This window comes from Plectropomus leopardus, chromosome 5, assembly GCF_026936395.1.
Source record: "Plectropomus leopardus strain MGB_pleo_1.0 chromosome 5, ASM2693639v1, whole genome shotgun sequence".
NCBI lineage: Eukaryota > Metazoa > Chordata > Actinopteri > Perciformes > Serranidae > Plectropomus > Plectropomus leopardus.
This window is the reverse complement of record NC_142180.1, coordinates 33,590,514-33,614,023: the sequence shown is the minus strand read 5'-3', so window position 1 is coordinate 33,614,023 and position 23,510 is coordinate 33,590,514. Positions and strand designations below refer to the sequence as shown.

Here is a 23,510-nt window from a genome sequence, read left to right as displayed (position 1 = left end):
ACCCTTTTCTCCCCCGAAGTACACTTAAAATTCCTTTTTCCCTTAAATCAGCACGGAGTTCATTTTACAGCTCTGCCGTCCTGATTCGCTGTAGAGGCCTCTGGGAGGCTGCAGCACACCCTCTCATATCACATCATTTAACGGTCTTTGAGGTCACAGCTGACTCCTATTGGGCTGTAATGGCTCTCCCGCTGAGCTTGGCCCGGGTCCCTGCTTTCGCTAGACCTTTGAAGTGCTCACACACACTAACGCCCAGCCTCGGCAGAGGAGGAAGGGGTGTGTCTGGGCTGGTCCCAGCTCAAAAAGCTCTCTGGGTTTCCGTAGCCTCCAGGTACACCTGGCCTATTAGTCTCACAAATGAAAATGCGTGCCCTTTGACCTCCTGCTTTTGTTCAGCCTGCGCTCCCGTCTCGCAGGCGTCTCAAAAAAGGCGGGAACTCTCGACAGGAGCGTAAAAAGAGAAAGAGTTCCTGGCTTTACTGGAAGTGAGGGGAGTGTTAGCCACGAGGTGAAGGATAATGAAAAACGTTGAAGTCAGAACAAGGGAAGAAGTAATGTGAGCAGCGCTCTGCACGGTCAGCTCTGTCAACACGAGCCCGAGTGCTTACGGGAATATGGCTGCATTTAAAAAGGTGAAACAAAAGCGTTTTCTCCGTGGCCAGACAGGATGAGCGGCCCGGGAGTGAATTTACCTTTCCACGAGCACAAAGCCAAGAAAAACAAGAAAAGAATAGCAATGGAGATTAATCTTTCATCAGCCCGTTTCTCTGCCAAACCAACACACTTCACTGAGCCTTTTCTTCCTGCATCTCTCTCCTGTAACAGAGTGAGAGCATCGTCCTGCAGCTATACTGTAGACGTTATGTAATTTCAAAACAATACCATGTGCATGACACTGTAACATTACACATGAAGGTGTGTTTAATTTCAGGCCTGTTATTACATCAGAGAAATCCTTCAGGCACTTTTAAAGGGAAAAACTGAAGGGAAAAACATGTTTTTACATGCACAGGTCAGTTTTCAGATTTTGGGGCTTCAGTAACAACTCTTCTTTCAGAATAGTGGAAAGAAAAAGTCCAAAACGCAAATTAACATTTGTATTTTACATCAGATTTCTGCTCTGGAAATGTATGCAAAAGGTGCATATTTAATTAGGTAATGTCTAATTTTCATATTTAAACATAAAATTTCAGGAAACTTAAACTAAATAAACAGAATTAACTAAATATAATTGTAAGTAATCAACTGGGAAACTTTAGTGGTTGTATCTATTAGTTAAAGTTGTAATCCTTTTTACCTGTAGTGTCTTCCCTTAACCCTTTGAAAGTTGATCATATTGGCTTGATTTCTTTCAAAAACATATAAAGACAGGCAATGAGCGATTGAGGAAGAAATAACCAAAAAAAAAAGCAAAAAAAGTGTAAAAGTACAAGAAATATACCTAACAATTTGCAAAAAAACACAAAATAAATAAAATGAAATAAAAATAAAAATAAAGAAGAGTGAAAAATCAAAGAAATGAACTGAAAAATAAAAGTATCTGTAAAATACTTCTAAAAATATAATTAAAATAATTACAGATGTTGTTATTTGGACATTTTTTCTCTAACTTCTTGTCTAAATGTGGCCTTTAGAGGAAACTCTGAGAGTTAAAAAGTGCAAATATAGCAAAGCGAAACACCAATCGCACAAAGCCTGGAAATAAAGAAATAAAAGTTCTTTGTTACGGCTCATGAAACTAGGAAACTGCATGATGTTGTTTCATCCTTTTTTTGTTGATGCTAAAAAGCTGGGCAGAATGAGGCGAGTCAATAAGAGACAGACGTGATTCACACACTCGGACAAAGACATCAATAAAAGTCTGTACAAACGTGTTGAGACGTCATTTAAAGCTCTGTGGACTGACTGACTCGGTGAGTGCAGTGAGAGAGCGCGGCCACCAAACAACAGCTTCGGTCTCAACACACAACCGACTCAACAACAGAAGCACGTTCGGTGTTTTGTGCAGCCGCTCATTCATCAACTTGTAATTCAGAGTGTGACAGGCGGAGGGGTCAGAGGGCAGGAGTGTGTGCGGCGCTCCGGTCTCGGGTCACAAACTGAGCCACAGAGGTTATGGAAACTGTTGGCGTGCCGGTGAACATACACACATGTGTGAGTGCACGCGTGTGTGTGTGTGTGCACAGAAAGGAGGATCTTCACACATTTTGGACAATGGCTCTGTAACCTGGCTGAAGGTACACAGGAGTATGCAGACTGTTATATAAGTGTCTGAGCAGCTTAATCACAGACGGTTTTCTGCACAGTTTCCTGTGTAAACACTGGGCTGTGTGAGCCCCAGACTCTGGTTTCAGCAGTTTACTGGCATCTCTCCGCGCTCACACGGAGCACAATAAGCAGAACAGACAGACTGCGAAGGCAGAGAAACACGACGAGGGGAAAAAGCAAACCCAGAACGCAGACAAGGGGGAAGGTGTGGTTTGGAAACAGACAACGAGGGCAGAAAATGCGCCGGGCGATTGCAATGGAAACCTCTCTTTAACTGACAATATGGTCAGACTGAGGTCAGATTCACGGGCCTGTGACCTGTGTGCGTCTGTGGGAAAGTCATCAGGAGGGAGTGGCATTAGGGCCGAGCCGAGCCGAGCCTTGGCCCTCCCTCACACATGTCCGCCTGATGGGATTCAGCTCAGCGAGAGAATAAACTGAAGGCTGGTTCAACACAAACCGTTCGCTGGCAGGAAGGATGGATATGCAGAGAGCAAACCCAGCAGCTTTGAGTGGAAACAATGGAGAGGATCAAGCCGCACCAGTTCCCAGTGGCTTCCACCACCACACCCAAACACACACACTGTCCACCGGGAGAAAATACAACTAAAAGATTTGTTTTAAAGGAACAGTGTATGAAATTTAAAAAGGATTGGTGGCATCGGGCTTAAAAGATTAAAGATTGCAACCAGCTAAAAAATCCTCCCGGTAAGAATTCCTTCAGTGTTTATCGTTGAGGAGGTTTTTTACCGGGACACAAATTATTCAAAGAGGTCTCCAAAAAAAACTGATCAGGTGATTAAAACCAGCTAAAACACCAAAAAAGCAGTTTCATGTCACAAATCAGTGTTTCGCTAATGCTGCAGACGGACTTCTAACAACAGTGGTCGACGCAAAAACACGAAAAACTCGAATGCTCCTATCTAGGGTTGGGCATCGTTTGGGGTTTTTTCAATTGTGGTGCCCATCTATGAAAAGAAAAAATGACTGCTTGCTCCGTAGACTAGAATCAAACGTAGGTCACAAACCAACAGTATCTAACAGGAGGGAAATCCAGGACCTCCAAACGTGTGAAAAACGAGGAGGAACTACATTAAAAAGCCTTTATTAAAGTTGCTAAATCATTAAAAAAGCCAAAATGTCTCTACCAATACCCATCTTTAAAAAACATCAACAAACATGAGTGTTGCCGAACTACTTACTACTCTGCACTGGTGCCTCAACATTACCTGAACCGAAACTTTTCTCCAAAATAAAGCACACATATGACAGCAAACGACATGAAAGAAAGGCCTTTTTTTGTTTGTTGAAGACCCAAATTTAAACTTGAAAGTGAATATGTTACTTCTTAACAGCTTTAAATACACTGAAATAAATAAATATGAATTTACCTAATTAAGGAACACCACAAATTCAAAACCCGAACCAACAACAATCATTTAACACGTAATACAGCACTCGGCAGCCAGAGATTCCTCCGTTATCTATTTTAGGAGCAGCTGAGATTGTCACTACTATGAGAACAGCTTGTCCACCTTAACAGTCCACCTTAAGAGAGCCTGGTCAGTTTTCAGTGTGAGGCTAACTTCTGGGCTAACCGCCTTTGCTTTAATTGGCAGGTGGCACGTAAAACACAGGAACGCTTGGGTCTAGAGCCGTGGCTCCCAACTAGTGGGTTGAGGTCCAAAAGTGGGTCATGGGTCCACTCTAAATGGACCACAAGTGACTCATAAATGCGTCAATCTTACAGTGAATTTTTGGCTTTTATTTTGAAGTGCCGTTTCTGTTTAATCTTTTCTCTTATTTCTTTGAGTTCTAGGCCAACATGCTGTTCACATTGTGTGAAATAAAATTGAAAGTGTGCTATTTTTTCCAATGTATGGACCATGAACTGATGATTTGGGAGAAACCTGGACCCCGTGAATGGACCAGTTGACCACTGGTCTGGAGGAGAAAGTCTAAACCGTTCACACGCTGCACTGCGGCGCTTCCCTTCACACATGCACCATTTCTCTCTCTTTCCGCCACAAACTCGCTACACACACAATCTGGCACCGAAATGAGGCAACAGAATCATGATTCGGTCCAGTAGGTACCGCTTATGTAGGCAAAAAGCCATATTGGCACTGGTTTCAGTACCCAATGCTATTTAAGGTCAGTGTTTGGTTTGTCCTTTCTGGGCTACTGTAGAAACATGGCGACCTCTGACGAGGACCCTCTCTCTTTGTAAATATAAACATCTTATTCTAAGGTAACAAAAACACAAAAATCTCATTTTCAGGTGATAATACACTAAAGAAAACCTACCTTTCATATTATATTCCATTTCTGAAACACACCTCCCTAAATCCTACACTCGGGATCTTTAATCGGCGTGGGAAGATTTACCATAAAAAGGTCAGAAAGGAGAATATGTCACCGCGGCGACACAAACAAACCAGGAAACAGCTGCTCAAAATCAGTGTGACCGCCTCTCTTTTCCCAGGACGCACTGGGAGTGTACCTTTCTATTGTTAGCCTCCCTGAGTCAGCACAATGCTGCGATACAAATATTCAATCACACTCTGTTGGAGATGATTCTGCTAAAGTGGTGACCTGCTGTGTAACTGCCACTGTGTGTGTGTGTGTGTGTGTGTGTGTGTGTGTGTGTGTGAGCCTGAAACAGAGGGGTGTGTGTTTACTCGTTAGCACAGCAGAGAGCATCAATAAGCCAGAGTGCACGAGCTGAGCGAGCTGTTAGCGCCACGCTGACTCCTCACAGTAACTCACGCCAGCTAATGACAAAAAGGACGCCACTGTCGGTTTTAGTTTAAACTGTGTCGCCATGGAAATGGACACATATGCGCAGAGACATGTGCACCAGAGAGGGTGTGCACTTTCACAGTTCATCATACCTCAGCTGTGGAAAGAAAACTCGAGTGAAGCCCTGCAGTGAACCATGAGTCCCCTGCAGATGTGAGTCTGAGCAACGCTGGGAAGACTAACGACCAAAATGTCCAAAAAAATGTTTGTTTGTTTACCCTTTAAAAGCTCAAAAAAGATGGGGAGAAGGCAATGAGCAACTTACCAAAACATGGCTCAAAAATTAGCAGGATTTTATTTTTTTAATTAAAAAAAAGTTACAAGAAGGTAAACTAAAAATAAATTTAAAAAAAAGGTAAGTAATTTTTTAAAAAAAGGCAAAAAAAACCCCTAAAAATAACAAAACAAAAACAATCAAGAAAATTTATATTTAAAATTTTAAAAGAAATCCTGTAATATAATTTTAAAAAATCCCTGTAAAAATATTTTCTATTTCTATATTATCGCTCGATAGATCAATGGACGGAAAGAAAGAAACAGATATAGATATAGATCTTTTTTTAAACTAATTTGAGGTCATTTTCTTGTCACCTTTTTCTAATTTATTTCTAATTTTGTGGGGTATTTCATTGCCAAGTTGGTCATTCCCTTTCCCTCCCATTAAACCAATTTGCTCATGTTTTAAATGGCGAAATTTAAAGGCATATTGGCTCCAGATGTACTGCAAATATAAATGTAATAATACTCACCTATTGATCATAAGCAGAAATCAGCAGGACGTCAGAGGTGGACATGAAAAAGAAGAAAGAAAACACATTATGAGTTGATTGCAGCATGTGATCAGAAAAAAACATCTTGTTATGATTAAAAGCTGTTTTTTTAATCACTGATGAATCTCTGGAGAGCGCGCTCGCTGGAAAGCAGGAGGTTGTTTTTCGTTGCTTTAGGAGCAGTTTTGCTGCACGGCTCCTCAGAGAAAAACTCTTATCACGCGCCATATGTTGTGAGTCTGTCCCCCATCAGGAACCAAACATCTTCACCTCGCTCTGATGTCCCTGGAGTGTTTCTCACTGACTTTACAGATGCCAGACTCGCCGTCTGACGGGGCACAGCTCACGTGTCGGCCGCCGCGCTCTGAATGCGGCTCTGTCCCCAGGGAGCTCGCTGAGAAATAAATAAAGAATCAGTCCTGGGACAGAAAGTAGGCCTGGCTCCTGAATGGCCCCAGCCCCTGGAGGGCTCTCTCGCGTAAGTGCCTCATGAATGGACATCCTGAGGACTGGACGCCGATAAACAGCGAGAGCATGGCGGTCGCTGGTTATTGTGCTGCGAGGGACAGACTGAAAGAGCAAATATTCTTTGTGGCGATAAAGCTAAATAGCAGCAATGCCCCCTAGATTTTATTCCTCATTCCCGTACACTGCTCCTGTCTTTTTCTCATGTCCCCCTGTCCCTCTGACGTCCCAGCTCTGTGCACAACTCGACCCGGCACTAAATTGCAGTAGCAGCAGTTCAGTAATGATGGGTCCTCTTGTTATGGCACGATGTAAAATTAGTGGGTGCAGACGATGACGCGGCATCCACGACACACTCGGCTGGGTGTGTGGTGACAGTTTTACGCAAGTCGGAGCCCACGGGAATGTAGGCCAAACTTCTCCCTCTCTCTCTGACACAGGAGGACGTCTCCAGCAAAGACGGAGAAAATGTCTCACCAAATACAGAATATTAACCCTTTGAGACCTGGATTTACATCAGTTTTCTTGAGCAGCATTCAGACGCCTTTAATAAGCTATTTAACTGAACTAAAATCTGAGTAAATTGATTTGGTTTCTTTGGAAATACCTCATGCAAACATAATATTGTTTTGCAAGAAATTGGATTTTTTCCTGAAATTGAAGTGTTTCCATTAGATGTATTTTATATTCGCAATTTGCACAGTTGGAGGGTTAATGGAAACCCGCCTGCTGAGGGCATTTCAAGCAGAAATTCTGCAAATTAAATGAGTTTTTTTCAGAGAGACATTGAAATTCAGTAGAGATTGTGCTCCAAAATTGGGTGCTTTTATAGAAGACTTAGCCACTAAATTCTAGGTGTTTTTAGACAGACAGCAGTGACACTTACAGCCACGATTGTGCCACCAAAAGTGGGTATTAAAGATCTTTTCCAAATCACGTTAACCCTTTGAAACCTGGATCGCCAACAGTTTTGTTGTGCTGGATTGAGACCCCTTTTACAAGCATTTAAAACCTCTGAAACTTGGATTTTTAAAAAAAATATAGGGAAAAAGGCAGTCAGCATTTTGGCAAAAAAAAAAAAAAAATCCTGTAAAATGCAAGACATTTGGAAAAGGCGAAAATAAAGAGGGACAGAAAATTATTAGGATTTTTTTTTAAAACGGGTAAAATATATAGTTATAATTATCATTATTATATTTTTTAAATTATGTTACATACAGAATACATAAAAAGATTTATTATTATTATTATTATTATGTTTTTCCCAGGTCATTTCCTTGTTTATTTTCATTTATAACTTTTTATTTTTGTTATTTTTAAAGTAATTTTCTTACTTACTTTTCTTGCTCGTTTTTGGGTCATTTCTTGTTAAGTTGCTCATTGCCAATTTTCTCAAGTTTCAAGGGGCGTTGTAAAAAGTTTCAACATATTTCCTACATTAATAACGTATATATCCGTGGTTTGTGGAAAGGTATAACTCCAGTATTTATTCTGGTGCCGGGGATGGCTTAACTGTCACTGGACTGTTGCTGTTATGGTCATGGCTGTTTCCTCTTCAGCCCCCAGACCCTTAAATAAACATGCCAGAGGCTTAAACAAAATCATTTCACAGAGGACAACCTGGGGAAACGTACAGCGATGTTTCAGCTCGGTCTGAAAGATTGATGTGAATGAAAATCCCACAGATCAGTGCAAAAATCAACTTGAGTGACATAAGAAAACAGACCGCTTACCAAAGCAAACACGGAGAAACGGGCAAACATAATTTAAAAGCACTTTATAAAACCTACAAACCCCTCACCTGACAACATCACCGGAGGAAATTAAATACACCGCACACGCACAGTCACATAAATCAGGCAAATGACTCTGAAGTTTATCTGCTAACCACTTTACAAAGACGCTTTGCTGCTGGTACGACCACCACGTTTTAAACAGCCGGTATGACCTCAAATAATATGACCAAAAAAGTAAACAGACATGTCTTTATTTATGTGGATTGAAGCGTGTTTTCTTTTCCCATTCAGAGTTTTGGGCGTGTGCTCTGCAGCCACTTTGGGTGGCTGCATACATGAGACCACCGGCACACAGCAGAGGTGGTAGAGGGAAAAGTTATCTTCATCCAGTCAAGCTGTTTCTAATGTGTCCAAATTCCACCAGATGGCTTTTCTCAGCAGATTGCAGTCAGAGGCGACCACAGGACGAGTCAGACGGAGGCTAAAACCGCCTCTTACAAATCCCGAGATCACACCCAGAACAAATTTCTGCTTCACTTTCTACAACAGCTCGTATCTACTTCAGATCCACTTGCAGCTCTGCAAAGTCAGCGCGAAAGCTATACGATTACATTTTCCAGCACAGAAACTGTGTGAGCTGAGTGTGTGCAGTAAAGATAATAAATGACCCTGAGTCAGGCCGAGCTGTTATCACCGATTCTGGAGTCTCTCAGTGGAAACTCTTGAGAATATTTCCTGTAATTTTACACAGCTTGACCAAAAACACAACCAAAACAAAAAAAGAAAAAACAGGCTCGTTTTCAGGAAGAGTAGGGCCATAATAATAACAAGCAAGTTGGGCTCTTTCCCCTAAAGCACCTGTGGGAGCTGCAGCCAAGTAATAAAAACACACAAGCCCTTAAATCTGCTCTGCATCGCTCCCGAGGTCCCAACCTCGACGAGCAAATCAGGGCTGAAAAAATACAACATCTGTTTGCTGTATGTTGTTGCCATCGGTGCCTCGGACCCCGGAGAGGTTTCTGCGAAACTATGGAATTTAAGTTCCCCACTCCTCCGCTGAAAGACGAGGAGGATCCCCTCTGCAGCTGAACAAACAGCTCCGCGGCATATAGTGGTTCGGTTTGGGAGGGCGTATCCGTGTGTGTGTGTGTGTGTGTGTGTGTGTGTGTGTGTGTGTGTGTGTGTGTGTGTGTGTGTGTGTGTGTGTGTGTGTGTGTGTGTGTGTCGGTGAGCCTCAACCTGACCTTCTGCACTTCAGCATACCAGCACCACTGATAACACAAAAGTATTGCACAGAAACAAGCAGACACACACGTCATAAAGGGAGAATAAAAATACATCGAGTGTAATAAACAGACTTTTCATTTCTCAGTGAGGGAATTAAACACGCTCCAGGTCAAAGCTGCTCGTGACTCACCCAATTTGGACCGGGTAGTAATATTTCAGATTTCGAATCAGGTTGATTTTTCTCTTCTTTTTTTTACTTTACTTTTTATTTGTGACTTTTATAAGCTCATCTTCAAATATACTGACTTTTTCCCCCCAATACTTACAATTACAATGACTGTGTAAAGCAGGTATATGTAATTTACAGGTAAATTGCATTTCTTTCTTTCCTCTACTTTGGTTTCTTATTTCCTTGTTGTTTTTGTTACAAATAAAGGCAAATATATGATACTTTCATATCCACATATGCTCACATACTTACACATATATGTACACTCAAGCTCTGGCAGTAAACTTAACTTTATACACTGGAACTGAGGAAGAGGAGAGGAAGCTGAAACAGTAGTGGGGTCATACAGAGTCTGCTCGTAGTGGGGATATAAATTAATGAGTGTTGAGTTTGAATATTTGAGTATTTACAGCTGCAGGACGGAGTGTGGGACTGACTAAAATAAACTACAGTGTTTGTGTTCAAGTTAATGAGGGAACATGTAGCCGAGAGCAACAGTGTGGCTCGTATTTGTGTTTTTATGTTTTTGGATGACAGTGAAGCTGTGTGACACAGATATATATGATATATCACACACACATAATGCTTGTTTGTAGGATCAATTTCTTCTGTTTGTTTTTCATACAATTCTTTGACAACAAGAAAAGTATCTGAATACCGTCACTATACTTCTGTCCTTTTAATATAAACAAACACATTTTTGAGGCTAATGCTGTTTCAAATATCAACAATAAAACAGTAATTAATCCAACTAAAAACTAAATTTAAGAGGATTCATTTGATTCATCTTTCCAAGGAGCGCTCATCAACTATTGAGCGAGATATAAATCAGAGCCAACACTGGAACTACTGCATGTTTATGACTAACACGGATACCACATTAATCACACTGATTAATGAGCTATCCGGCTGATGGAGGGTTTACACAGATATTAAAAAGCTGAATGTTATATAAATCCGCCCTCGAGGAACATGTGATGGGCCACCTGCCAGCTTCACGCTGTTGTAAATACTTCTCACATGCATCAGAGAAGGTGTGGACCCATAAAAGCTACACAGCTGACTGTCATCAAATCTGCAAATCAAATCAGATGAGAAGCTCCCGTTACTGAAATTCCTACGCTCTGCACGCTGCAGCTACATGTTTCAGCCGTACGCATTTCCACCGAGCTGCTGAGGCAGCGACTTTGGATCCATCAAGGCCTCCGGTGTTTGAGAGTGACGCTGTCAGTCTGTCATACGGAGAAACCGAATCCCTCCCACAAACAACCGGGTTTCTTTTCAGCATGGCCCGCGGCATCCTGGCTGCCTAAATATCAGAAGTCATCCCTGAAGTCTGAGATTCGAGTCGTCCTGAAGCGGTGAACCTTATCTGAGCAGCTGCATTGTACTTTATAGAGAGAGCTTATAGAGTTTCCAGAGGTGGCTATTCCCATAGGGGTCGTGTTTCACTCGGAGTTAAAATTTTCCGGCTTTTTCTTTACAACAAGCTGAGCTACTTCTAATCGCATGTTTGAGGGACACGCCTGCCTTCCTCACTGGGAAAGACATTTGTTTAGCCTGTATTGATTGCGGTGAAAGCCACGCAGACTCTGACAGGCAGCATCAATTTCTAAATCCTTCAGCTGAAGTGGAAAGTCCTTCCTCATCCACTTACAGTCTATCTGACCCATTATCATCAAATTAACAGCATGAATGTTGTGTTAGCGGTAATCAAGTAAAGAACTGGCTGATTTTTGCCCACTACAGGTCCGCAGAGCAACATGTAAACATAAAGTTGACACATTGTAACTGATGCCCCTTTTTAAAAAAACATTTGTGTGTGCACACAGGTTTTTTAACCACAGCTAAACCTGCTAAATTTGAGCAATTGGCTGAAAGCCGCTGGAGATCAAGTCGGCCTTTCTGTCAGCTGATGTTTGTGTTGTCTTGTTGGTGTGTCTGTGCAATGTCACAGACACACAGGAGGAGACAGGACAGGCAGGAGAACAGTTTAACAGCAGAAAGCAGCAGGATCAGAGGTCTTTGAAAACTTTTCAGTGGTTTCTTCTCTTTATTCATCTCTTACCAATTAAGTCTCAGTGCAGACTAACTTGAAACAATGTTTTAGCTGCTTAGGAGGAGATGGACGGTAATTAGTGACGGTGCATCACTGCATCTTGCCGCATGTTTACTTTGCATGTAAGACCCTAAATGACATATTAAGAAAGTTTTTGGTGATTTGGGTTCCAGGAACTTTTAAAGCTGAGATAGGGTTGTGTCTGTTCATCACTATGAGTTACACTTTTCACATCCTCGTAGATGTGTTTCATTGCAAATATAAAATACTGAGAGCAGCTTTAAATCCAGACAATCATTTTAAGCTTGTTCTATCACGCCAGAGAGGGACACGAGGAAATGAGCTTTTTTTTTAATGAATCACTCAGCTCAGTACAGCATTGAAGTGTGACTAATCTGAAGTTAAAAGGAAAGAAAAAGTTTGCCTTGAACACATCGCCATGGGGATGACGGCTGTTATCTGAGAGTCGACTCATTCAGCTGCATGTTATTGGACAGCCAGTTTTCACGGGGACCAATAAAAGAGGGAGAGTGTGTGTGAATGAAATGTGTGCATGTGAGTGTTCGGGTGACTGAAGCTGTGTATGACAGGAAAAACAGAAGCTGAAAGTGATTCGTCTGTGTAGGTCAGTCGATGCACGATGGTCTTTCATGCAGAGTGAAGGCGGCGGACAGGAGAGCATCTGTGGACGTGCACATCAAAGGTGGCCGTCGTGTTTATGTTTCATTTTTCTTTTATCTGCCGATCAGTTGCTCCCTCTCTCTCTGTGATCTGGGCCTTTTTTTTTACCTTATATAGATAGTCCTCTCAGAGCTCGCCTTCACATGAGCCGAGGCTTGGCGGACGCTCCCAGGAGTCCTGCCCGTCGCTTCCCATAACATGCGGATGAAGCAGGCACAGGGGGCCAGTAAAAGGGGGAGGGAGGGCATCGACAAAAGGCAGAGAAGTGAAGGGATCAGCAGGGAGAGTGGAATTTCTTCATTACTTTTTCCAACTTCTTAAGCTCTGCTCGGCATTATCTCTCTGCTCAAAGAAAGTCGCCACACTCGTCCGACCTCTCTGACTTTTCAGTGGCTGAACGTGCGGGCGGCTCTGTGTACACTTCACACATTCACCAAAACCTGTAAACCATCACTTAAGCCACTATAAATTCACATCTCGAGCATTTTGTTGACAAACAGCTGAATTCCCGTAAAACACACACTCTGTTATAATGAATTCCTTGGCTCTGGATTTAGCGCCAACTGGGCAGAGCCTGCACCGCTCAGCAGCAGTCTGACCGCAGGTTTCTGCAGCGCAGGCCCAGCCAAAGGGCAAATCATGACTGAAAGGAAGCCACAAGATTTCTAGAAGCTATGTCACAGTATTGAGCTATTCTCACTCTCGACATCGTCCAAGATGTTCAGCTCAGAGACGGGCAGTTTTATAAACAACACCAGAGACCACAGAAACGGTCTCTCTGAGGAAGATATGAGCAGAGTTTACCCTCCGACTGTGCCTCAGGTTGAACTGTGCTGATGTTCGACTTTTCCCAGATGGTTTCTGTTTTATCCTCGCCGGTCCACGTCCGGCCAAGGAAACAAAGATGTGACCTCTCCCTGGTGATCTCTCTGATCACAGACTATTCCAGTTGTTACTGGAACAGAGCAAACAAGGGGACAGCGCTGCAGCCAGGAAACAACACAATTACACAATCACTGTGTACTTTGTGTCCCTTTAAAACAAATCCACATGTCAACACAGTCCTCGTCATTTTACTGTGACTGTGTTTCAATGAGCGAACACTTTGTCTCCGAGGTATCATAAGGTGGGTTTCCACTACAGATTCACGCAAAACTTCAGCGATATTTTTGAAATTTCGCCAAAACACAATTGCGAGATGACTGATGATGTTATGCGACTTCTACTCGCGATACAGTTCCAAGAAGGATGGCGATGGATGTTCAAAACGTGAGCAGGTTTATTTCTATTGCAGCCACCGCACTAGCCGTTATTATTTCCAGTCAAAGGCGGCATAATAATAGGCGGCAATAACAGCTCTTGTAGCTCCTGCTGCATCATGAGGGAGCCAGTTCTGACTGACAAGCATAAAACCATAGCATCAACTAACCTATAAAAGCCAAAATATTGTTTCCATTGCAGTTTTGCAAAATCTGGCTTTTCTGAAATACATAATCATGCAAGCGTAACAATTTTTTCTGCAATAAATTTGCATTTTTTCAAAACTGATGTGTTTCCATTAGGCATATTTTATATTTGCAATTTTAATTTTTGCAATTTGAAGGTTAATGGAAACCCACCTGCAGTCCATTTGAGATTATACCATTAATAATGAGCAATGAAATCCCCCTAAAAAGCAGTATTCAAAAATTCCCTCGCACATCTTTTCCACAACATGGAACAGATTCTGTTTACATTCCTGTACCTCATTTTGAATCAATGGAGGATTAATGATCAATGGGGAAAGGTCACATCCATGTGACTGTTCAATGAATTTCACCCTAAAATAAATTAGTTCAGAACCCGTAAAGTTTCAGCTTGGCGGGTGTCTCGCCTAGGTGTCACTCCACCCACCATCTCCAGATGACAAAGTCATCTTACATAACATGTCACTTTAAAAATCATACGGTACATATGAAATGTACAAACGAAACGTATTTGTGGTTTGCAGAAACGTACAATGGCAACTTTTTTTACTAGCGACCTGGCTACACGGAAACCTTTTTTTTTTCCCACATTGCACTTCTTTGTGAATCAGACTGAAAACTGAGCCCAGCTGATAAAAATGCATCAGATGGGAGCAGAACATGACCATGACCTGCATTTGCTCACTTTCACATGAACTTTGGAGCTTTGCACGGACAAGTCATGCACTTTTTTTACCCCCAGGCCAAAGATGACTCTGCTCTGCCTTTAGGCGCTGCACCTCGCTCTGTTTCTCGCTTGTAAAGGATTACGTGCATTCTTCAACGCTATGAGGTTACTAAAAAAATAGATTAGGGTTATGTTCATCAATTAGGGGGATATTTTCTTAACAAGCTTGTGCTCGGCAGCTCTTATGTTTCAAACACATGAACAACTTCCCAGAAAAGACCTCAGAAGTGGACACTCTCTGCCAAGACACGATGAAGTCATCGCGGGCCGTGCCTCGACTGACGTGCTCACGTTATGTAACAGAAAGCCGGAGTAAAACTCACATGACATCAGCCCGGATGTGCGCCGGAGTTTAAACATCCAAACAACACTTGGGTCTCTGTGCTGCTCTCCCTATGAGATGTCAGCAGGTTATCAATAACAAGCTGATTGCTCATTTTTAGCTGATTGATCGCCTGCAACAGAATAATGGACTGAGATTAGGTTTCCTGCAGTTAAAAGCCCATTTTAGTGGGAGGAAAAAGACTGATTGGTTATTTTAACAAGACCGCATTGATTATATTTGAAACTGCAGCTTCACACGTGCACGTTTCCAACTGCAGGACTCCCGCTTCACTCAAGTTCAAATAAAAACACTCTGAATAGGTAATCACTCTCTCTGGGATACAAATACAGTATCATCTCTGCACGCTACTATTGGCCAGAAGTGCGTGGTCTGCTAGCCAATGGCATCGCTCTGCATTGTTACTAGTGTGTGTGTGTTCAGTGCTGCTTGTCCCTCTGCTGTGGGGTGTGTGTGTGCGTGTGTGTGTGTGTGTGTGTGGAGGGGGGGGAGCAGGAGGGGTTGTTCAAAACAGAGCCGACCTCAATACTGGAGCCAACCAAGCAAGATGATTTCATTGTGTTCTCCTTTCATTGCCCTTCCCCATTTAGGGACATAATTTGTTAAGTAAACAGCTTCTACAGTGACACGTCACACAAGCACTTTCACTTCTAAAACTGACTCCTTTTCTGCATAAAGTGAAGGACACACAAGCGCCGAGCACCATAAACAGATAATATCACAAATACACACCATGCAAATCAGCACATTTTGCTCACATCTCTACTTTTTGTCTTATTCATGCAAAGCAGTCTGCGAAAGAAAGCATCAGCGTTCATGTTTCAGTCTATCTGTAGTTACAGATTGAGCCCCAGAATAAATACAAGCAGGCAGCTTTAGCTCTACTTGCCTGGCAACACAGCTCTGAGGATTTGCTCACTCCGGTCCAGAAATCACGTGGACCCTGACCGGAGTTTCCTTCTCTCCTCTCCCTCATGAAATGTCCTGCAACTTGTGTGAGGGAGCAACCTTACAGACTAAACTAAAGGCAGGTTCTGCAAAGTAGCAGCTCGGGCAATCTGGGTACAATTACACCCACCTTAATTTCAAAATGAGTGTTTTTTACGTACAGCTGTAATTTTGACTGACCCTCCAGCTCGATATGATTGCTAGCCTCTGCTGGGATCCTATTGAGTGTTTATCCACTGTAAAATCTAGTGTTTAAACTCATCTGGATGGATCACGTTACAGTTTTGTCCTAGTTTCTCTGCGATTTGTTCCACGCCCTTCGATTCAAATCGTACTCTGTGAAATTCGTCTGGCACCGATGTGGTCACATGTAAGATATAGTGACACAGCTTCAACAGGAACAGCTCAATCCATCCCTGAAATATGACTCACTGACTGCAGCACTGGAAACTTAACATTTTTCACCATTTCCTGTCACTTCATAGTCCAAACGATGCTTTATTTATCTCCAAAGTAATCACAAGTTGCAGCCCTATTTTGCAGAGATATAATATCTTTCAAATACTTCGACCTCCTGTGAATGTTGATGCACTTTCTTAGATCGGTAAATATAAAAGAATATTTCAAACAACAACAAAACACAACTTGTGTGATGGTGAATCTGTAAAGATAACTGTTTTTCTCGCATGCCTCCACAGTGACCAAACAATCCGAAAATGGAGAAAATTCTCATGAACTGAGGTCATTGGGGTCCACCTTTAACAACAGTAACACTAGATCAAAACATCAGTTTAACTTTCACACAACTCGTGCAGAATAATCCAAGTCTCGTTTATCCAGTCACACTCATTACTTCTTTAACATACAGCACTTTACAGAACCAAAGGTTAAACTTATCTCTGCTCTCTTCAAAGCCAGACTCCATTGACAAAAACAATAATTTTACCTCTCTGAACACAGGAGCTGCTGGTTGCAGGCTGCTTACATGCACTGTTTGTTTGCTTTCTTATAAAAAGTTATGCACCAAAATTCACACACATCCCATGTGACCATGAGACTGTAATTCACGTATAGGCAATGAATCTGAGATGGCTGTGATTACAGGATCAATGAGCTGATGGGGGGTAAGAGGACAGCGGCCCCATAAGGAATAATTGGTTGGGTGTTCAGAACTGTGTTAATTGTGGGTAAACTTTGAGTCATTTTAGGTTATGTTCTAATATGTTTCTTTTGCTAAACCTAACCTACGTAAGTCGATGTGCAGAACACAACGCCATTCATGAGGCACTTATTCATATAAAATCATACAAACTGTTGTATGAGAGTGTGTTCGGTGAATCAGAACTAACGCTAAAAGTCACACAATAACACAAACAAACAAACTGATTCAGGCAGCAGTAGACCAGCAGCTCCTGTGTTCAGCAATGTAAAATTACGAGCATACGGTAACACGACTGGATGAATGACATGTAGATTATACTGTATACGTTATGTAAGAGTTTGTAAAAGGCTGCTTTTAAAGTTTTGCTGTTGTCGTTGCTTTAACATCAGCTCATCAAGACTTTTCTCAATTTTTGCATTTTGTGTTCACCGTGGAGGAACACAAGAAAAATTATGTTTTCTTCATGAATTCAGCATGAAACAGGGCGAGTAACTGATAATGGTCATTGGGGATGTGAAGCATTCCTTAAAACTTTAATTACCAACATAAGACAGTGTGTAAGCACTTCCAGGAATCTGAAGTATTTGGAGGGTATTAAATCTCTGCAGCTTGAATGGAAGGTCATATAGGGCTGCAACTAAGGATTATTTTATGGATAAATAAAGAAATATTTTGACTATTATGAGAAAGAAAATGGTAAAAAATGTCCATCACAGTTCACAGTTCAGCGGTCAGTGAGTCACATTTCATGGATGGATTGAGATTGTGTGCTTCGTTAAGATAATTGTGACATATTCGCATGTATTGTTGCAGTATCATCAAATCTAAAACAACTCTCTTTGTGCCACAACATGTTTTTGTTTGGGCCAAATGAGGCCGAGTGACTCAAAACTTTCCATTGAATCTGTAACTGCGTAACTCGGTTTAGGGAAGCAGCAGCTACAGTGTGTTGCTGCAGACTCTGGGGAAAGACTGATTTAAGAAAGGATCGACCAAACCCGAGGATTAGGCTTTTTTCTGAAGTAGCAGAGGGAGAAATGTGTATATGGTGTGAGAATGTGGGTGTGTGTGGGGGTAGGGCTGGGCTGGGAGGGGTTAAAGATGTCCTTTCTCCACATGTGAAAGACCCCAGACTCAGCAGCCGCCACTCAGTTATGCGTGACCACCAATCCCTCCCATTAAATGAGCCTTTATCTTGTGACAGGACTCATTGGTTTGTTTGTGTGGTTGATTTTGTCTTCGAAATCTGAGCTCTCAACTTCACTAATCAGTAACTGTAAATTAAACTCCAATTCCTCGGTTTCCGAGAGTTTAAAGATTGTCAGACGTTCATTAATCTGCTTCCTGATGTCTCGGTTTTTTACACTCTGCCAACACGCAAACACCAGAATAACTGTGCACAGAGTAAATATTTGATAACTGGCTGCGTCTCTCCTCGACTGCTCTGCGTTAGCCTTCTTGTGTGGTCAGGAGGCTGCTCAAGAGAGCTGCAAGAATGCGAGCGGAGAGCAAAGCCAACAATGCTTTCAGAGCCACCAAAATCTTGTACACAAGCCACTTGTGTAGTTCCTGTGGTTCCCTGTGTGCAGAATAAGCTCCCTTTGAAGAAGAGGCACAATAAGATAAAGGATTTTAATTGGCACACGGCCGGGTCAAGCCCCTGTGAGGGGAAAAACAGCAAAGAAAAGATGGACCGCACCAGAGATACTTCACTTGCTTGACTTTGGGGCCACTTTTAAATAATGAGGCCAAGGGACAGTCACGGCAGCTCCTTACATGTTTCCAGGATTTTAGGACATTTCTAGGATTTTTGGATATTACTAGGATTTTAGGATATTTCTAGGATTTTGGGATGTTACAAAAATTTTAGGACATTTTTCACATTTTAGGACAAAACCAGGATTTTAGGACGTTTCTCAGATTTTAGGATGTTTCTCTGAAATATGACATTTCTAGGATTTTAGGAAATTTATTGCATTTTAGGACATTTCTTAGACTTTCGGATATTTCTAGGATTTTAGGACGTTTTAAGGATTTTAGGACATTAAGGGCTCAGGTAGGACCTCTGTGGGGGGGGTGCAAGGGATCTTTTTGCAGGGATTTTTTTGATAAGCTTTATTTTGATGCTGCTTTATGCACTCTGGCACCTTATATATACTAAAAGTACAAAAACAATTCCCAGTATCACTCACTTTAGTTTTATTGTGAATTAGAAACTGGTTGGGGGACAATCCAGCACCCTATCGGTGGCCAGATTTGGCCCGCAGGCCGCAAGTTTAGTATCAGTGGGCTACTCTGAAGAAGAAGAAAAAAATTTAACCAAACTTTGACGTAAAGCAAGAAGCACAATATCTTTTTTCTACTTCTCTGACTAAGCAGTAGAGACAATCCCATGTCTAGCGAATGAATGGCTTACACAGTGTGGGAATGATCCTGGGAAGTGACTGTGATTAGTCTGGCTCCACTGGGCATGATATCACAGCAGGGTGAACCTGGCTCAACAGAAACACTCGCAGAGAGACGAGGAAGACGCAGGCAGAGAGAGAGAGAGGCCGAGGGAACATGCATGGTAATTTGGTCTCCACAGTCTGACAGTGATTTCTGGGATGGTAATCACATCAACTGTGTAGCTGAGGCAGAGTGACATCACTGCGAGCTGCAAGTTTATCCCGCCCTGGCAGGCCTTAGTGGAAATCCAACAGCAACGAAAAAATCTGCGGGTCCAAAGCTTCGCTGCAGCTCTGCAGACCCTCTAATCATGAACAAGAGGATTCGGTGATATGAAGTAAGACGCTGAAGACGTTAAACAGCAGCTCGCTTAGTGCTAACAGATCATAACATCACTGCTGACACCCCCCACGTTATTAAGTTATCCCTTACAGTAAGTCTGAAATCATAGTATGACCATACACTGGAGGAATAATCTTCTTTAATGTTTAAGAAATAGTTAAATATTTTGCTAAATATACTTATTCACTTTCTTGCTGATCCTCGAATCTGAATCGAGCGACAACCACAGGGTCTGAAAAATGAAGCCAAAACTTCCAAAAACTGCAGTTCCTCTAACAGCCACTTGAGGCTGGCTCCAGAAGCGAGTCATAGACCTCCGTGTTAAAATGTCCAACTTTACAGGAGAAATAAACATGTTTACAGCCTGGTACAAAAATGGTTTTGGTCTCTATAGCTAATTTCAACATTCATGAGAATTGCACAGCAGCTGAAATTTTATACAACTCACCCATTTACATTTTTAAGGCTTAATTTTACGAATGTATTGGGCTGCTGCTTTAGTTAACACTCACTTTCATCGCGCTTTTTATTGTGATGGGAATGTGTAAAATGTACACAAAATTGTGATGTCAAACATGACACACACACACAGAAAAGCACACTTGTCTGCTGCAGAGCAGTGTACACACCTCTGCTGTACTGGCGATGGAAAAGCAGTCTACAGCTTATTTACAGCGGGTCTGTCCGTGTTTTAAAAAAAAACAAACACATGCACGTGCTTATTTTGGTGGGAAAGGCGTAAACGGTAACAAAATCCCACTACCAGCATCTCTTACATGGGTTTTGTGTGGAACAATGTCCTGGCCTGTCAGAGACTTACATACGTGTCAACAGCCCCGGGCATGTAAATGAGACGGACTCGGGCTCAGAGGGAACAGAGGGGTGTTGTCAGAAAATGCCACAGCAAACAATCACGCCGTCTTGCTGACAGTATGACTTTACCAGCTGACTTTGCTGAGAGCTGATTGGCTGCTGAAACAGGTGACATGCCTTTCGCTCTAAAACCGGCAGATGACGACGTGACAAGCTGAGTCAAACGTGACTCCGCAGCTGGCTCGAGTCGAGCTGGGCCGGTTCACATGGCCGCAACTGCTTCCTGCAATGGTCTAAACCGGTTTTATCTTGTCATGAATCTGGCTTTACGGAAAATTTTGTTACATAGTTTTTAAAAAACAGGCTGGATATTTTGTTTCCAGTTTTTCTGCGATGCTAAGCGTTTAGGTTACAGGATGTAACTTTATTTCCACTATACAGACACAAGAGCGATAAAAAATACGCATATTTCCCAAAATGTTGATATATTCTTTTTGGAAAGATTGCTAAAAGCTACTGAGAAAGAACCACAGTTTTCTAGAGCTCAGAGGACTATATAATGATCATACTTTCCCTATACTATAATTCATACCTTTTAAGGTGGAACACATATTTAAATGTATTATTTGCAGTGAATTAAGGTACAAACAGGCCTGTGTTGGCAGATTTTTGAATAAAACATGTGATTAAAGGTGGCTTGGGTCAGTGACATCCGCTCACGATGCACCAGATGTCACCCGCGCCTGTTTGGGAGGAGCCTGTGATTGAATATTAATGAGAAGAACGAAGGCTTTTCCACATGCTTTGTTTTTGCCCCAGTAAGGGTCACCAGCAGTGACACCAAACTTCACAGCGGACAGAAGTGTGTCACCTCACACGGGACCCCTTTAACCGGGAGATTAGGGGCGCCCAGTGTCCCAGATTAAAGCGATCTGTCTGAGGTCAGGTAAATACCACATGTTTTTTGTCATTTATTGAAAAAGAATATTGTATACAAAAATGTTGCTGCAGTTTAGAGATGTCATATAATAGTTGGATACAGTTTCACACTCCAGGAGGGTGAATAAGGTTTGGATAAAGTTAGGATAAAGTTCAAATTCCTGTTGTCATTTTTGTGCATCTGCAAGCTGCTGCAAAAATAAGAATATAAGAGCCGGTTTTGAGTTTTGAGGCACAAGTTTGGAGAAATCTACTGTTTAAAAACAGATCAGTGAGCAAAAAGTGGTGATGAGACACTGCACTGAATCAACACCTCCTATAAGCCAAAAATGGCCCTCGGCCCAAAATCCTGATGAGCAACAGGAAGGAGTGAAGTGTTGTACGGAGCACGAGGCATCTGTAGACTGAGGTTAAATTCGGGGCTGCAGATGTTGCTGGAAAGAAGCAGCCTCGAGCCAAATGTGCAGAAAGCTTCTGCACTCATCTGCTTCACAAATGGCCACTTTGAAAGTTTATTCCAGAAATGTAAAGAGTGATGGAAAGTAAAATAGTCTAAAAATGTAGCCTTTCCCGACCTGATATTTTTGGCAATGTTCACTTTACAGGCCTTTTTTTGGGATGGGATAGGTTTGGATTGAATAAGGTTTATGTTTAGGGTTAAGACTTTGATAACATTGTCTGTTTTCTATTTGCTCTATTTACCACCTGCTTGTTTCAATAAAAACAATTCAAATTTAGACGTTCAGCGAGGTGGATGTCACCTGCTGCTCACGCAGGTGATGTGTCTCAGGCGCTACAGCTCCAGCAGTCTTCTTCTGTGGTTTCAACAGATCGCTCTGACACTGAATGGTGAGCGATCTGCGCCGCTGCAGTAAAGCACGGAGTGGAAAAACCACAGATGCATGGCAAAAACACGCATACAATCCAGTACGACCGTTATGCTGATAAATCTGTTACACGGCCAGTGATCACTGTATCAAGATCTGATTGGAAAGAATTGGATTTCTGTGTCCACATCGCTCTGAAAATATCAGATCCGTGTCACATGAGTGCCAAAAAAAACTACATTTGGGCCACACTTGCTTGTAATGTGAGTGTAGCCTTTGATTAAAGCATTCGGGTAAAACTTTAAATGTACTGTATACAGTATTCAACCTGATCTGAAATGAAAACAGCAGTGAGACAATCAAAGGAAAATCACTTTAATTGGTTATTGCAGTGTTGGATCCGTTAAGCGCTTCCCTTATTCTCTGCATGTGAAGTGCGGCCTGCTGGGAACATTTGTAAAGAAAACATTTTAAGGTCAAATTGAGGCTCTGGTTCACCTTGTGTGACTCCTGACATCAGGTTTTTAGCTGGCCCTCATCAGCTGCGTGTGTGTTTGCATACTGAACTTCAAGTGCATTTAGGAACAGTGAGTAATCTGGATCTGGCAGGTCCCCCTGAGGCCCTCTACACTTTGTTTATGGAGGGAAATGAGGTCTCGCTGGATTGTGGTTTGGGCTTGTCGCTCTCTTTGGTGTGAAAACAGCGTATCCGTGTTGTGATATCTGCCAAGAAACATGAGCGAAATGACAGAACGGCACCTCCGGTTTCCTCCGTCAGTCAGCTCTGTGACCTCCTGAGAGTAAAAGTCCAGATGGACAGATCACATCTGTGCTCAGAGGAATGTCTCCTCCGTCAGCCCGATATTCCTCCACCCTGAGGGCTTCGGGAATGTCAGGACTTCGAGGTCGCTCTCCCCGATCCTTCAACTCCACATTCTGACTTTTTTGGACTCACGCTGATGACCGTAACCAACGCGAGCCATGTGGTGTGACAGGAGCGATCTCTTTGAGCGACAACAAAAACGCCGCAGAGATTAGGAGCCAAACAGGGTGCATGACAAAGATGACACCAAAAAAACCCAAACAGGCCTACTTATTAGGATGAATCCCATGGCTTCACAAAAGACAGATTAAGAAAACATCATAATCCAGGGGATCAGGGGAATATGCAAATTCACCGCAGTGACTCATTTGTTTTGCTCTCTGTAAAATCTGACGAGGTGATTTTACCTAAAAAATCTAGATAAACCTTAAACAT

At 42.3% G+C, this 23,510-nt stretch overlaps 1 protein-coding gene across 5 annotated transcripts in view; it reads right to left on the bottom strand.

Annotated features, from left to right (window-relative positions):
- Positions 1–23,510, bottom strand: part of nhsa (Nance-Horan syndrome a (congenital cataracts and dental anomalies)) — a 90,640-nt gene that overhangs the window by 39,341 nt on the left and 27,789 nt on the right. The window contains exon 1 of one of the 5 annotated variants that reach the window (XM_088078016.1): positions 5,820–6,148. The exons of the other annotated variants lie outside the window; for them this stretch is intronic. The gene's annotated coding sequence lies outside the window, so the exon portion shown is untranslated. Of the gene's footprint in view, positions 1–5,819; positions 6,149–23,510 lie in introns of those variants that run through there. 5 annotated transcript variants of the gene reach the window in all.